This window comes from Phyllobates terribilis, unplaced genomic scaffold, assembly GCF_046119375.1.
Source record: "Phyllobates terribilis strain yellow unplaced genomic scaffold, ASM4611937v1 Scaffold_4__5_contigs__length_816908805, whole genome shotgun sequence".
NCBI classification, from domain to species: domain Eukaryota; kingdom Metazoa; phylum Chordata; class Amphibia; order Anura; family Dendrobatidae; genus Phyllobates; species Phyllobates terribilis.
In genome coordinates this window covers 273,319,751-273,333,018 of record NW_027362764.1, presented here as the reverse complement: position 1 = coordinate 273,333,018, position 13,268 = coordinate 273,319,751, and positions in this window count along the sequence as shown.

The following is a 13,268-nucleotide window of genomic DNA, read 5'->3' as shown; positions in this document are numbered from 1 at the left end:
CCCCAAGGCACCTATCTAGATGCATAGTGAGCACTTGGAACCCTCAGGTGCTTCACAAATTGATTCATAAAAATGAAAAAGTGGAAAAAAAATACTTTTTCATTTTTACGAATCAATTTGTGAAGCACCTAGGGGTTCCAAGTTCTCACTATGCATCTAGATAGGTGCCTTGGGGGGTCTAGTTTCCAAAATGTGGTCACTTGTGGGGGAGCTCCACTGTTTAGGCACATCAGGGGCTCTCCAAACGCAACATGGTGTCCGCTAACAATTTGAGCCGATTTTCCATTCAATTTGTTAGCGGACACCATGTCGCGTTTGGAGAGCCCCGATGTGCCTAAACAGTGGAGCTCCCCCACAAGTGACCCCATTTTGGAAACTATACCCCTCAAGGATTTTATTAAGGGGTATAGCGAACATTTTGAACCCAGAGGTACGACACAGAATTTGATAACATTAGGTCATCATATTGAATAAGTTGTCATTACTCTTGAGCGCAAGTGCTCGCTACTTGAGTTTGCATCGGGTACTCAGGTATGCACGATGTATCACGGGTGCTCAAGTGAAATGCTCGAGTCCCCGCCCGCATGTTTCACGGTTATTAGACACCCCCAAAAAAACATGCGGGGACCGCTCATGCATGGCAGGCAATCCCCGAAAGGTTTTTTCGGCCGCGAAGCATATGGGGCGGAGACCCGAGCACCCGCGATACTCAGTGCATACCAGAGCACCCGATGAAAACTCAAGTAGTGAGCACTTGCGCTCAACACTAGTCGCCATATCGCCATCTTTTTTTTTAATTTTTATTTTTTTACATTGGAAAAAAAAAACAACCCCAACCCTAACATTAGCACAACCCCAACCCCAGCCCTAGCGTTTATTTTTTACGCCGTTCCTCATGCGGTATAAGTGATGAGATTACTTTATTCTTCGGGTCGGTGCGATTACAGCGATACCAGAATCATATCGGGTTTTTATGATTGACAGCTGTCACACACTAAAAGACACATATTTTGTAAAATCTAGTTTTTGCATCGCCACATTTTGGCAGACAGAGTCATGTGACGGCTTGTTTTTTGCGGGATGAGTTGACGTTTTTATTGGTGCCATTTTCAGGCACGTGACATTTTTTGATCGCTTTCCATTCCTATTTTTGGGAGGCAGAATAAACAAAAACCAACAATTCAGGAATTGTGTTTTTTTTACATTTTTCTATTCTGCTCCGGGTGTGGTAAAATTGATAAGGCAGCTTTATTTTTCTGGTCAGTACATTTACAGCGGTACAACATTTATATAGTTTTTCTATGTTTTGGCGCTTTTACATTGTAAAAGCTATTTTATAGAAAAAATAATTTTTTTGCATCGCTTTATTCTGAGAGCTCTAACTTTTTGATTTTTCGGATGATGGAGCAGTATGGCAGCTTGTTTTTTGCGGGATGAGATGACGTTTTCAGCGGTACCATTTTTATTTATATTCGTCTTTTTGATCGCGTGTTATTCCATTTTGGTTTGGCGGTATGATGATAAAGCATTGTTTTTTGCTTTGTTTTTTTTTTGTTTTTTTTTACCGTGTTCACTGAAGGGGTTAACTAGTGGAACAGTTTTCTAGGTCAGGTCGTTACGGACGCGGCGATACCAAATATGTGTACTTTTATTGTTTGTTTGTTTGTTTTTTCATAATAATATTTATTGATGGGTACATTATATTTTTATTTTCAGTGGATTATTTTTTTTCTTTTTTTTTTATATTTTTACAATTTTTTTTTTTTTTTTTTTTTTTTTTCACTTTCAGACAGTTTTTTAATTTTTTTACTTTGTCCCACTATGGGACTTTCACTTTTTTTATTCTGATCGCCTGCATGGCACAGGAATGCAGCACCATCCCTGTGCCATGCAGGCTGCTAGCGCTGGACAGGGAGAAGATTGTTTGGAGATGCACTGCGCATGTCCAAACAATCTTCCTGCTGTCTGGTGACCCAGATGTTGTCATGACGACATCGGGTCGTCATGGCAACACCCGGGAAGCCGCGGCAGACAGCGCTGGAAGCCGGAAGAGGAGGTGAGTATCGGCGATCACCTCCCCTTGCCTCCGCAATGCTGCGATCGACTTCGATCACAGCATTGCGGGGGTTAATGTGCTGGGAGCAGTGCAGGACCGCTCCCTGCACAGAGTATCGGGTGTCAGCTGTGACAATCAGCTGATACCCGGCGGCGATCGCGCCCGCACAGCCTGTGTGCGCGTGCGATCGCCATGACGTACTAATACGGGTCAGGCTCTTAAAGCCCAGGGCACAGACGCATATTAGTCTTCATGGGATTTAAAGGGATTAAAGACACATAGAAGTGGGCCTCAGTAACAGCATGTTCCCATTAGGAAGGAGCGCTTCTGCTATACAGTTATAGGGTATGCAGTGAGTACAAAGGCTGCCTAAATTAGGGAAAAACCCCAATAACAATTTAAAGACACATAGAGGTGGACCTACGTAACAGCATGTTCCCATTAGAAAAGAGCGGTTCTGCTATACAGTTATAGGGTATGCAGTGAGTACAAAGGCTGCCTAAATTAGGGAAAAACCCCAACAACAATTTAAAGACACACAGAGGTGGGCCTCAGTAACGACATGTTCCCATTAGAAAGGAGTGGTTCTGCTATACAGTTATAGGGTATGCAGTGAGCACAACGGCTGCCTAAATTTGGGAAAAACCCCAATAACAATTTAAAGACACATAGAGGTGGACCTACTTAGCAGCATGTTCCCATTAGAAAAGAGCAGTTCTGCTATACAGTTATAGGGTATGCAGTGAGTAAAAAGGTTGCCTAAATTTGGGAAAAACTCCAATAACCATTTAAAGACACATAGAGATGGGCCTCAGTAACGACATGTTCCCATTAGAAAGGAGCGGTTATGCTATACAGTTATAGGGTATGCAGTGAGTACAACAGTTGCCTAAATTTTGGAAAAACCCCAATAACTATTTAAAGACGCACTCCAATGCCCCTTGGAAGAGAAGTGGAGTAGGGCCTTATGAAAAAAATGTTTCCATTATTAGGAAGTGAGTCTCCCATACTGTTATTGCATATGTGACGCGCCCCTGGGCCTGTGTCGCGCTGCGTTGCGCACGCGGGAGCTTACCCGGAGCCGGATCTGTTTAGGGTTGTAGTCTCGTGGCGGTGACCCGGTCCGTGCCCAGGGAGTCAAACTGGACGGCAGTCTGTTAGCGGTAGAAAATGGTTGATGACTACGCCACCCGTTGAATGCAGCCAGGGGGCTGCTGCTGCAGGGCAGACCGCTGAGGCCGGTGGAAGGATGGTGCAGCGTGATAGTATAACCCCCAACGGGAGGGGTATGGCCTCAGGGCAGCCGACGTGGATGATGGGGGTAGCAGGAACCACTCAGAGACGGTATGGTAGCGTTCAGGGTCTTTACTGGTAACAACGATAGACCCTCCCGGAGTACTTGCTAGCGAACGGGGCCTGGTCAGTCCTTGAGCAGATGGGATCTCCCCTGGCCAGGCGTAGTTGTAGGCCTCCCAAGCTGACTGTACTCTTCTGGCTACCTTGCTAGAAGCTGATGTAAGTAGCCCACGTCCCTGAGTGTACCGTGTGGTGCTCACCCGTATGGCCGGTGACTCGGGGCCTTCTAATGGCTTCCGCTCCACGATGGCGGTGCTGGTCCCACGCGTGTGACCGGGCCTTCGGGCTTCTGGGCCAGGGGACCTGAAATCCCCTGCCTGACGGATTCTGCTGCTGGGTAGAAGTTAGTCCCCACAGCCTCGGACTCCGGGTCCGGTAAAGAATCTTCTTAGTCAGGGCGAGCTCTTTAGCTGCCAGCCCCTGACTCCTTGTGACTCTGCTGCTTCCTATGCTGCTCTTGTCTCTCCTCTTCCTGGACTCACTAACCCTGCCTCAGCCCCGGGTTTATACAGGGGAAGTTCTTCCCCTCCCAAGGCTGGGCAGGAGGTGTGGCATGCACAGGATCCCTGACCAAAGGACCTCCCACCTGCTCTCAGACGTAATATCTCTATCACTGTGACAACCAGACCCCTGGGGTGTCACACTCCCCCCTAGTGAAATTTAGTACTCCGGGACTAAACACTTTTTAGAAAAATATAACAAGGTATATCAAAGAACAATAAAATACAATAAGGAAACACAATAAGATGGTCACGGATGTCCGCAACCGGGTGCAGTCTTTGAAGAAAAGCAAAGGTGTCCATTTCACCAACACAGGGAGACGTAACCAGGTAGGGGTCTGTCCTACCCCGAGTCCTTAACAGTCTCTAGTCCATCCTGGGTTACGCTCCAACTATATACAAAGGATTCCCGGTAAATCCACCGAAGACTCCTAAAAACAACTAGAAACACAAAATTACACACAAGCAACAATAAACAGGTAAACATTGTAAAACAACTTAAACATTTAGATCCTCCAACGTGCGGGTAACTGGCCTCTAGTGGCCCTAGTGGACCTACGGAGCTGACTGTCTGGCCCTGAACTACAGGGTGTAGGAGCTGTCAAGGGTAAACTGGGCAGCTGTCTACCGGCTCTTTGTCTCACTAGGGGTACGGCAGGCTCACTATAAGCAGAGGGTGGATTCTCCTGTTCCGCTTGGGTGGAGTCTTCTGCCTCCTGGACCGGCTGCTCTTCCAGCTCTACCCGTTGCTCCGTAGGTTCTTGGGATGATGGTTGGAGGAAGGTGAGTACGGGTACCACAACTGCACCATTGACTTGAGTCCAAGACCGAGGGAAGTCCCCGAGCACGGTACTAACCATATCTTCCCTTTCTTCCACGGGTCGATGGTCTTCCTGTTCCTCCTCAGGGTTCCTCAGTTGTTCGGGGCACTTCTTCAGGTGGTCCCGGGATACAATGGCTGTGGTTTCCCCTCCGTCTTTACTGATGGTACAGACCTTCGGGTTCTCGTGGCTTGAGGGCAGTACGGTGTACGGGTCCTTCTCCCACTGGTCGTCCAACTTGTGGAGCCGTCTCTTCCTCTTCAAGACCTGCTCTCCGGGTACCAGGGGAACAGCGGGAGCATACTGGTTGTAAGTCTTCTCTTGTCTTTCCCTAGCCTGACAGAGACTTCGCTCCACGCTCTCCTGTACTTTCCGGTACTGCTGCTGCCTCTCTGTGTCCCAGTCCGTTTCTGGTGAAGTGTCCTCGGGCGTCAGGACTCCCATTTCCAGGTCAACAGGTAACTTACCAGGTCTTGCCCTCATTAGGTAAGCCGGGGTACAGTTGGTGGAACCTACCGGGATGTGGTTGTATAGGTCCACCAGATCGGGCAACTTCTCAGGCCACAGACTGCGTTCTTCCAGGGGCAACGTTTTTAGAAGATCCATTACCACCTGGTTCATTTTCTCACAAAGTCCATTAGTTTGCGGATGGTAGGGTGTCGTCCTTATCTTCCGGCAGCCATACAGATTGCAGAATTCCTGGAAGACCTCCGCTTCAAAGGCAGGTCCCTGGTCCGTCAGCACTTGGTCCGGGTACCCGTGTGGACGGCAAAAGTGCTGCTGGAAGGCTCTAGCTGCTGTTCGAGCCGTTAAGTCCTTGACGGGGACGACAACCAGAAACCGGGAGTAATGATCCACGATGGTTAACGCGTAGACGTAGCCACTTCTGCTGGGGGTCAGTTTTACATGATCCAAGGCTACCAGTTCCAACGGTTGCCGGGTGACGATGGACTGCAGGGGAGTCTTCTGGCTGGCCCGGTCCTTCCTTCTCAGATTGCACGGGCCACAGTCTCTGCACCACTTCTCGATGGTTCCCCTCATGCCTACCCAGTGGAACCGCTCGCGCAGCAGGAACTCCAGCTTTTTCCACCCGAAGTGTCCAGCTCCGTCGTGGTATGCCTCCATCACCATGGCTGCGTCTCTTCGTGGCACCACTACTTGCCAGAGTAGTTCATGCGTCCTGGAGTTAACCATTCTGCGGCACAACTTCCCCTTGTAAAGGAACAGTCGACTCTTCTCTGCCCATAGTTGTTTGGCTTCCTCTGGAGCGTCTGATTCCAGGCTAGCCTCCGGGCGAGTCAGCATCTCCTTCACCAGTCGGACGGCAGGGTCGCTGTCTTGCGTTTCCGCCCAGTTGTAGTGAGGTAAGGGGTTCAACGTAGCAGCCTGCTTACTCCTTACCCGGTGGGAATACTGGATAGTCCCATGACGGTGGAACGCAGGGAGTTCAACTTCTTCCAGTCCCTCCGGATCTTCTCCTCCGTCCGGCAGGTTGGGCATCCTGGACAGGGCGTCCGCGTTGGTATTGGAGCGCCCTGCCCGGTATTTAATTGTGAACTCGTAGTTGGACAGACGGGCCCATCCACCTCTGCTCCAGGGCACCGAGTCTTGCCGTGTCCAGGTGTGTCAGCGGGTTGTTATCCGTGTATACGGTGAACCGGGAAGAAGCGAGGTAATGCCTAAAGCGCTCGGTGACTGCCCATACCACGGCCAGGAACTCTAGCTTAAATGAGCTGTAATTTTCGGGGTTCCTTTCGGTGGGTCGCAGTTTTCGGCTGGCATAGGAGATTACTCGTTCTCTCCCCTGCTGAATCTGGGACAGTACGGCTCCTAGCCCGATGTTACTGGCGTCGGTGTAGAGGATGAAGGGCTGGCTATAGTCCGGGTACGCCAAGATTTCATCCCCCGTGAGGGCCATCTTCAGCTGGCGGAAGGACTCTTCTTCTAGCTTTTCCCATTTAAAGGGCGGCTTCTGGTTCTTGGCCTTCCGGGACTGGCCTATCAGGAGGTCCTGCATAGGTGCTGCCTTTTTGGTGAAACCGGGAATAAACCTTCGGTAGTAGCCTACCAACCCTAGGAACTGCCGCACTTCTTTTACGCTGGAGGGGCTTGGCCATCCCTTAATTGCGGTGATCTTATCGGGGTCGGGAGCCACTCCGTCAGCGCTCACCACGTGTCCCAGGTATTGCACCTTTGGTTTCAGGAGGTGACACTTGGAGGGTTTCACCTTTAGGCCGTAACTCGCCAGAGCTTCGAACACCTCCGCCAGGTGTTTCAGGTGGTCCTCATAAGTTTTGGAGTATACGATGACATCGTCCAGGTACAACAGGACCGTCTCGAAGTTTCTGTGGCCCAGACAGCACTCCATTAATCGTTGGAAGGTTCCTGGGGCGTTGCAGAGTCCGAACGGCATGCAGGTGAACTCGCTAAGTCCCATCGGGGTGGTGAATGCGGTCTTCTCCCGGTCCGCCTCTGCTACAGGAACCTGCCAGTACCCGCTAGTGAGATCCAAGGTAGAGAAGAAGTTAGCAGATCTTAAAGCAGCCAATGACTCCTCTATCCTTGGTAAGGGGTACGCATCCTTGTGTGTGATACGGTTGATTTTCCGGTAATCTACACACATCCTCATGGTGTTGTCTTTCTTTTTGACTAAAACTAGTGGGGCTGCCCAGGGGCTACAGCTATCCCGGATTACCCCAGCCTCCTTCATGTCTCTAAGCATCCCCTTGGCGTGTTGGTAATGTGCAGGGGGTACGGGTCGATACCTCTCTTTTATGGGAGGATGATCTCCCGTGGGGATGCGGTGTTCTACCCCCTTGACTCGCCCGAAGTCTAACGGGTGTTTACTAAACACTCTCTCATACTCTTGAACCACCCGATAGACTCCTTGTTTCTGGTGTGAGGGAGTGGAGTCAGTACCCAGATGTAGTTGCTGACACCAGTCCTCCATGTCTTTCTTAGAGCCGTTACCTTCCTCCGGGTGAGATGGAGGCAAGGGTTCCACAGATTGTATAGAATTTTGATTAGTGGTATATAATTTGGCTAGCGTGGCATACCGGGGCAGGTACACTTCCCTCTCCCCGATATTTATTATGCGAACGGGCACCCTCCCATGGCGTACATTGACCACCCCCCGTGCTGTCAAAATGGTGGGCCTACTGTCTGAGTAAACTGGTTCTACCATTGCCTGGTAATCTCTACCTCTCAGACCAATAGCTGCCCGGCACCAAATCATCATTTCACTTTTTGGGGGCATGGCAATAGGAAAAGGGTCACACATTCTTACGCTACCAATCTCACCGCCGGAGAGTTCCACTTGTTGCCGTTGCATCAGTGCCCGGATCTCTTTCTGGAGCACCCGCTGCTCGCCGGAGCTGGCATTCTTGGCAACCTGCTGTAAAAGGAAAATCACCTCTGCAAGACAATTTTCAATTACATTAGTTCCTAGAGTTATTTTTGGGTGACTCTCATGTTTGTCAATATCTACAATGATCAGTCCCTGTGCGGCCAGTTCGACTCTACCAATTTTGATGGTCACCTCTTTAAATCCGATCTGTGGCACGGGCTGACCATTGCTGGCGATGATACTCAAGTCGTCGTCAGGGTAGCGGGTAATATCCGAGTCATTCCAGTACTGCTTGAAGAGCACATACGGGATGGTGGTGACCTGTGACCCGGTGTCCAGTAGGGCACTCATGGGAATGCCATCCAGTACCACAGGCAAGACTGGACGTCCTCCCACATATCTGTCGCGCCAGTTCGATGGGCCTGGTGATCTTTTTCCTGGGGGTTGGCCCTCTACCCCAGGTTGTGCCCGTTTAAAGAACAGTACCTTTCCATATGTCCGGGTTGATTGCAGCGGCGGCAGATGGGTCGTCCGTCCTCGCTGTATCGGTCACTGGGTCTTCCTCTGGCCGGTGGGGTCCTCCTTGGTCGACGCCACGGGATGTCCTCCGGTCCGGATGCCAGCTGGATCTTCCCTGGAGTGGAAACCTGTAAAGACTGCACAGTTCGGGTTAGCGCAGCAACGCTTTTAGCTAGCTCTTGGACCTGATGGTGTAGGTCTGGAGCCGGGTCATTGTCCAAAGCCTGCGCATCAGCTCCCACAGGCCCTGCTGACAAGGGCGCCGCCTCCTGGTAGTAAGTGGTAGTGGGGCGTCTGTGGGTCACAACGCCACCTGGTGCCGGTTCTCGGAGCACCCGGATGGCTCTGTCCTTGAACTGTGCAAATTCTAGATGAGGGTCCTGTAAGGCCATTGCCCGCAACTGGGTGCGGTGGGCATTGCAATATAAACCCTCTATAAATTGTTCGGTCAACAGCCTGTCCTCGTTTCCCACTCCATTAGGGTCGGTCTGCTTAATGGCCCTCAGGGCCTCTTGTAGGTTGAGTGCATAGTCCCTTATACTCTCATGCGCTCGCTGCTTGCACCCGTAGAATCTAAGTTTAATCTCGGCTGAGGTGCGGGTATCAAAGGTGTCCTTCAGCCGGGTTAGTATCCCTGCGACAGTCTTCCTCCCAGGTGGCCAGGATTTTACTTCCCTTTTGGCTGCCCCAGTTAGTTGGGCCACCAGGATGCTCACTTTTTGCTCTTCTGTGAGGGGGTACACCTGGAAGAGGCTATCCAGCTTTTCTCTAAAGTCATGCAGGGTATGTGACTCCCCTGAGTACTGGGGTAGCCAAGCTGCTCCCGGGATATAGGGCATGGTGAAGGGCATAACTGCAACAGCGGTAGCGCTGGCGGGGGTTGAGGCAGTGGAGCTCTCCTCCGTATCCGACATCTTCCTCCCCCCTAGTGGACCGTGGCCTACCTTGCGATGATCCTGTTCCGTAGGCCGCGGCTCCGCAGTGGATCGTCAGGGTTGAGGACCTTCCGTCGCGCTCCTGTGACGTCGGCGTCTGCTGGGCTCCTTCCAGGACCTTACGCAACGTCCGGACGTGAGGCGGGGCTTCAGTTCTCGCGCGCTTTCGGAGTCCACGCCCCTCTTCTTCCCGCGCGGCGTCCTCAAGATGGCGTCCAATGGCGGGAAAACTCCACGGATGGCGGGAAGAAGGCTGAAGATGGCGCCGGATGGCGGGAAACTTCACCGATGGCGGGAAGAAGGCTGAAGATGGCGCCGGATGGCGGGAATCTTCACCGATGGCGGGAATCTTCACCACTGGTAAGTTTGAACAGTCTTTGCTTTTCAGGCACGCAGTACCCGGTGGTTGCGGGCACGTGATCCTGCCGACTACGCCAAAGTTGACGCGCCCCTGGGCCTGTGTCGCGCTGCGTTGCGCACGCGGGAGCTTACCCGGAGCCGGATCTGTTTAGGGTTGTAGTCTCGTGGCGGTGACCCGGTCCGTGCCCAGGGAGTCAAACTGGACGGCAGTCTGTTAGCGGTAGAAAATGGTTGATGACTACGCCACCCGTTGAATGCAGCCAGGGGGCTGCTGCTGCAGGGCAGACCGCTGAGGCCGGTGGAAGGATGGTGCAGCGTGATAGTATAACCCCCAACGGGAGGGGTATGGCCTCAGGGCAGCCGACGTGGATGATGGGGGTAGCAGGAACCACTCAGAGACGGTATGGTAGCGTTCAGGGTCTTTACTGGTAACAACGATAGACCCTCCCGGAGTACTTGCTAGCGAACGGGGCCTGGTCAGTCCTTGAGCAGATGGGATCTCCCCTGGCCAGGCGTAGTTGTAGGCCTCCCAAGCTGACTGTACTCTTCTGGCTACCTTGCTAGAAGCTGATGTAAGTAGCCCACGTCCCTGAGTGTACCGTGTGGTGCTCACCCGTATGGCCGGTGACTCGGGGCCTTCTAATGGCTTCCGCTCCACGATGGCGGTGCTGGTCCCACGCGTGTGACCGGGCCTTCGGGCTTCTGGGCCAGGGGACCTGAAATCCCCTGCCTGACGGATTCTGCTGCTGGGTAGAAGTTAGTCCCCACAGCCTCGGACTCCGGGTCCGGTAAAGAATCTTCTTAGTCAGGGCGAGCTCTTTAGCTGCCAGCCCCTGACTCCTTGTGACTCTGCTGCTTCCTATGCTGCTCTTGTCTCTCCTCTTCCTGGACTCACTAACCCTGCCTCAGCCCCGGGTTTATACAGGGGAAGTTCTTCCCCTCCCAAGGCTGGGCAGGAGGTGTGGCATGCACAGGATCCCTGACCAAAGGACCTCCCACCTGCTCTCAGACGTAATATCTCTATCACTGTGACAACCAGACCCCTGGGGTGTCACATATGCATTGAATTCAAGGGCTGCAAAAAATTTGAAGGCACTCCAATGCCCCTTGGAAGAGACATAGATATGGTGATATAGTAGATATGGTGGTGATTAGTGTTGAGCGAGCACTAAAATGTTCGGGTGCTCGAAGCTCGGGCCGAGCTCACCGTGATACTCGTGTGCTCAACAAGAGCAACAAGCCCAATGTTAGTCTACGGGAGACCCGAGCATTTTTGCGGCGGCACCCCCGGCAGTCAGTAGAAAGCCTAAAAAGTACCAAAAAAGATAGTGACAGTGCTCAAATGACATGGAGACAGCATGGGGATCGCCCCAGGAAGCATATCTGACCCCCAGGTCACTGCTGTCAGCAACGTGGTCAGAGGTATTAAGCCACTTTTAAGGGCTCACAATAAAACGTTCAAAAACAAAATTGAAACTGTTTTCCTGTGAAATATGTTAAGGAACATCCTTTCCAGGGTAAAGACTTGTGTATAAGGTAAAATAAATAACCAAAAACAAAAATACTCCTCCACACCTTGGGCTATGTTCACAAGCAGCAATTTTTTATGCGTTTTTGCACTTTTGTATTGCTTTCAACCGTGACAAATGCATTCACCGGGAAATGTCATTTTAACATTTTACAACCTTATCTGGCCATGTGCTGTGTGACACATGCATACAGTGCTGAAAAGACATAGGAACAGCATGGGGAAGACCCCTGGAAGCATCTCTGACATCTAGGTCACTGCCTAAAAGTGTGCCCATCAGAAAAGATCCTTGCCGCATCAAAAGATGCAGACTTGCAACTATCCCCGTGCAAGTCCTTGTCCCAGGGCAGTGTTCAATTGTACCTCCCCCATTTCTTGAAATGCAAGAGCAAATATGCAGCCAACCACCCACCCACCTGCAGGCTGCAATACTATACTGCTAGCTTGCACTTGAAATGGGGCCTTTTAGTTTGGAGCCGGCCACTACCTAATGGCTGCGTCAGCGGCGAGGTCTCCATACTTAGTCCCCAGCCCCCACTATTTGTGCCGGGAACCTTCCCCACATTTTTCTTAGCCTGGCCTGCTTTAGGACAGCATTGGACGAGCCCACCAGACAACCAGAGACTCCTCAGGTGGGCCCTGGCTTCTCCATCAGGGGAGTTGAGAGTGCCAAAGTGAGGAGCATGTTGATGATGATAGAAGTTAGCATCTGCTTTGTTTTCTTGGAATGCAAGTGTAAGTGTGCAGCCTGCCACCCACCCACTCCCAGGCTGCAATACCTTACTGCTAGCTTGCTTGCACTTGAAATGAGGCATTTTAGGCTTGTGGAGGCGGATCTGGCAACCACATCATGGCTGCGTCGGCGGCCTGGTATCCATACTCAGTCCCCAGTCACCCGGCGGCCGGGTGTCCACGCTTGGTCCCATAAATGGTCCCCCTATTTGTCCCGGTGCGCCTTATACACAAGCGCGCATACCAAAACATTACCTGTGCCCTCCACAGTGCATTTAGTGGGAAGGACAGCCTAACCACAAACACATGGACAAGTGAATGTGGCCAGGGATGATCCATCTCACTGACGCCTTCACACTGCGTTAATATTGTAGAAGCCGGGACACAGTTGGACACTGGGATGCAACATGTCATCCAGACATAGAGGGTTGCGGGCCCTGGGTCAATCAGGCTTCAACACAAAGTTCAGATGGTATATAGCAGCAGTGGTCGGCCTCCTACACAATGAGTAAATTATTCATGATCATGAGGCCATCATCTCCTTATCTTTCTGTTCCTTGGAATGCAAGCGCATGTATGTAGTAGCGGCTAGGCATGAGGTGGTCAGCGTTTTGGCGCATATTCTACCTCCTCCGAGGATTGCTGGATGTTTTCCGGCTAATATCCCAGTTCTATGACTCCCGTTAAAACAAAGCTTCAGGTGATGAATGATGGATGAGGTGGTGGCAAAGGAGAAAGAGCAGGAGGAAAAGAGACCATTCACATCAATATCAGGCCAGTCAACCACACATGTCTTGTAGGATATGTTTCTGTACCAAAAGGAGTGGTTCGGCTACACAGTTATAGGGCATAGAGTGAGTGCAATGCCTACCAAAAATTTCGAGGCACTCCAATGCCCCTTGGAAGTGACATGGAGGTCAGAGGGCCTTAACAAAACCGATTTTTCCATTTATAGCAACTGGGTCTCCTGTACACTGTTGGCCTAAGCAGTGAATGGAAGGCTTTCCAAAAATTATGAGGAAATGCAATGCCCTTTGAAACAGACGTGGATTACAGCGTACTAAAAACCTTCTAACCATTATTGGGGATTGGGTCTCCCTTAGTGTTCGCCTATG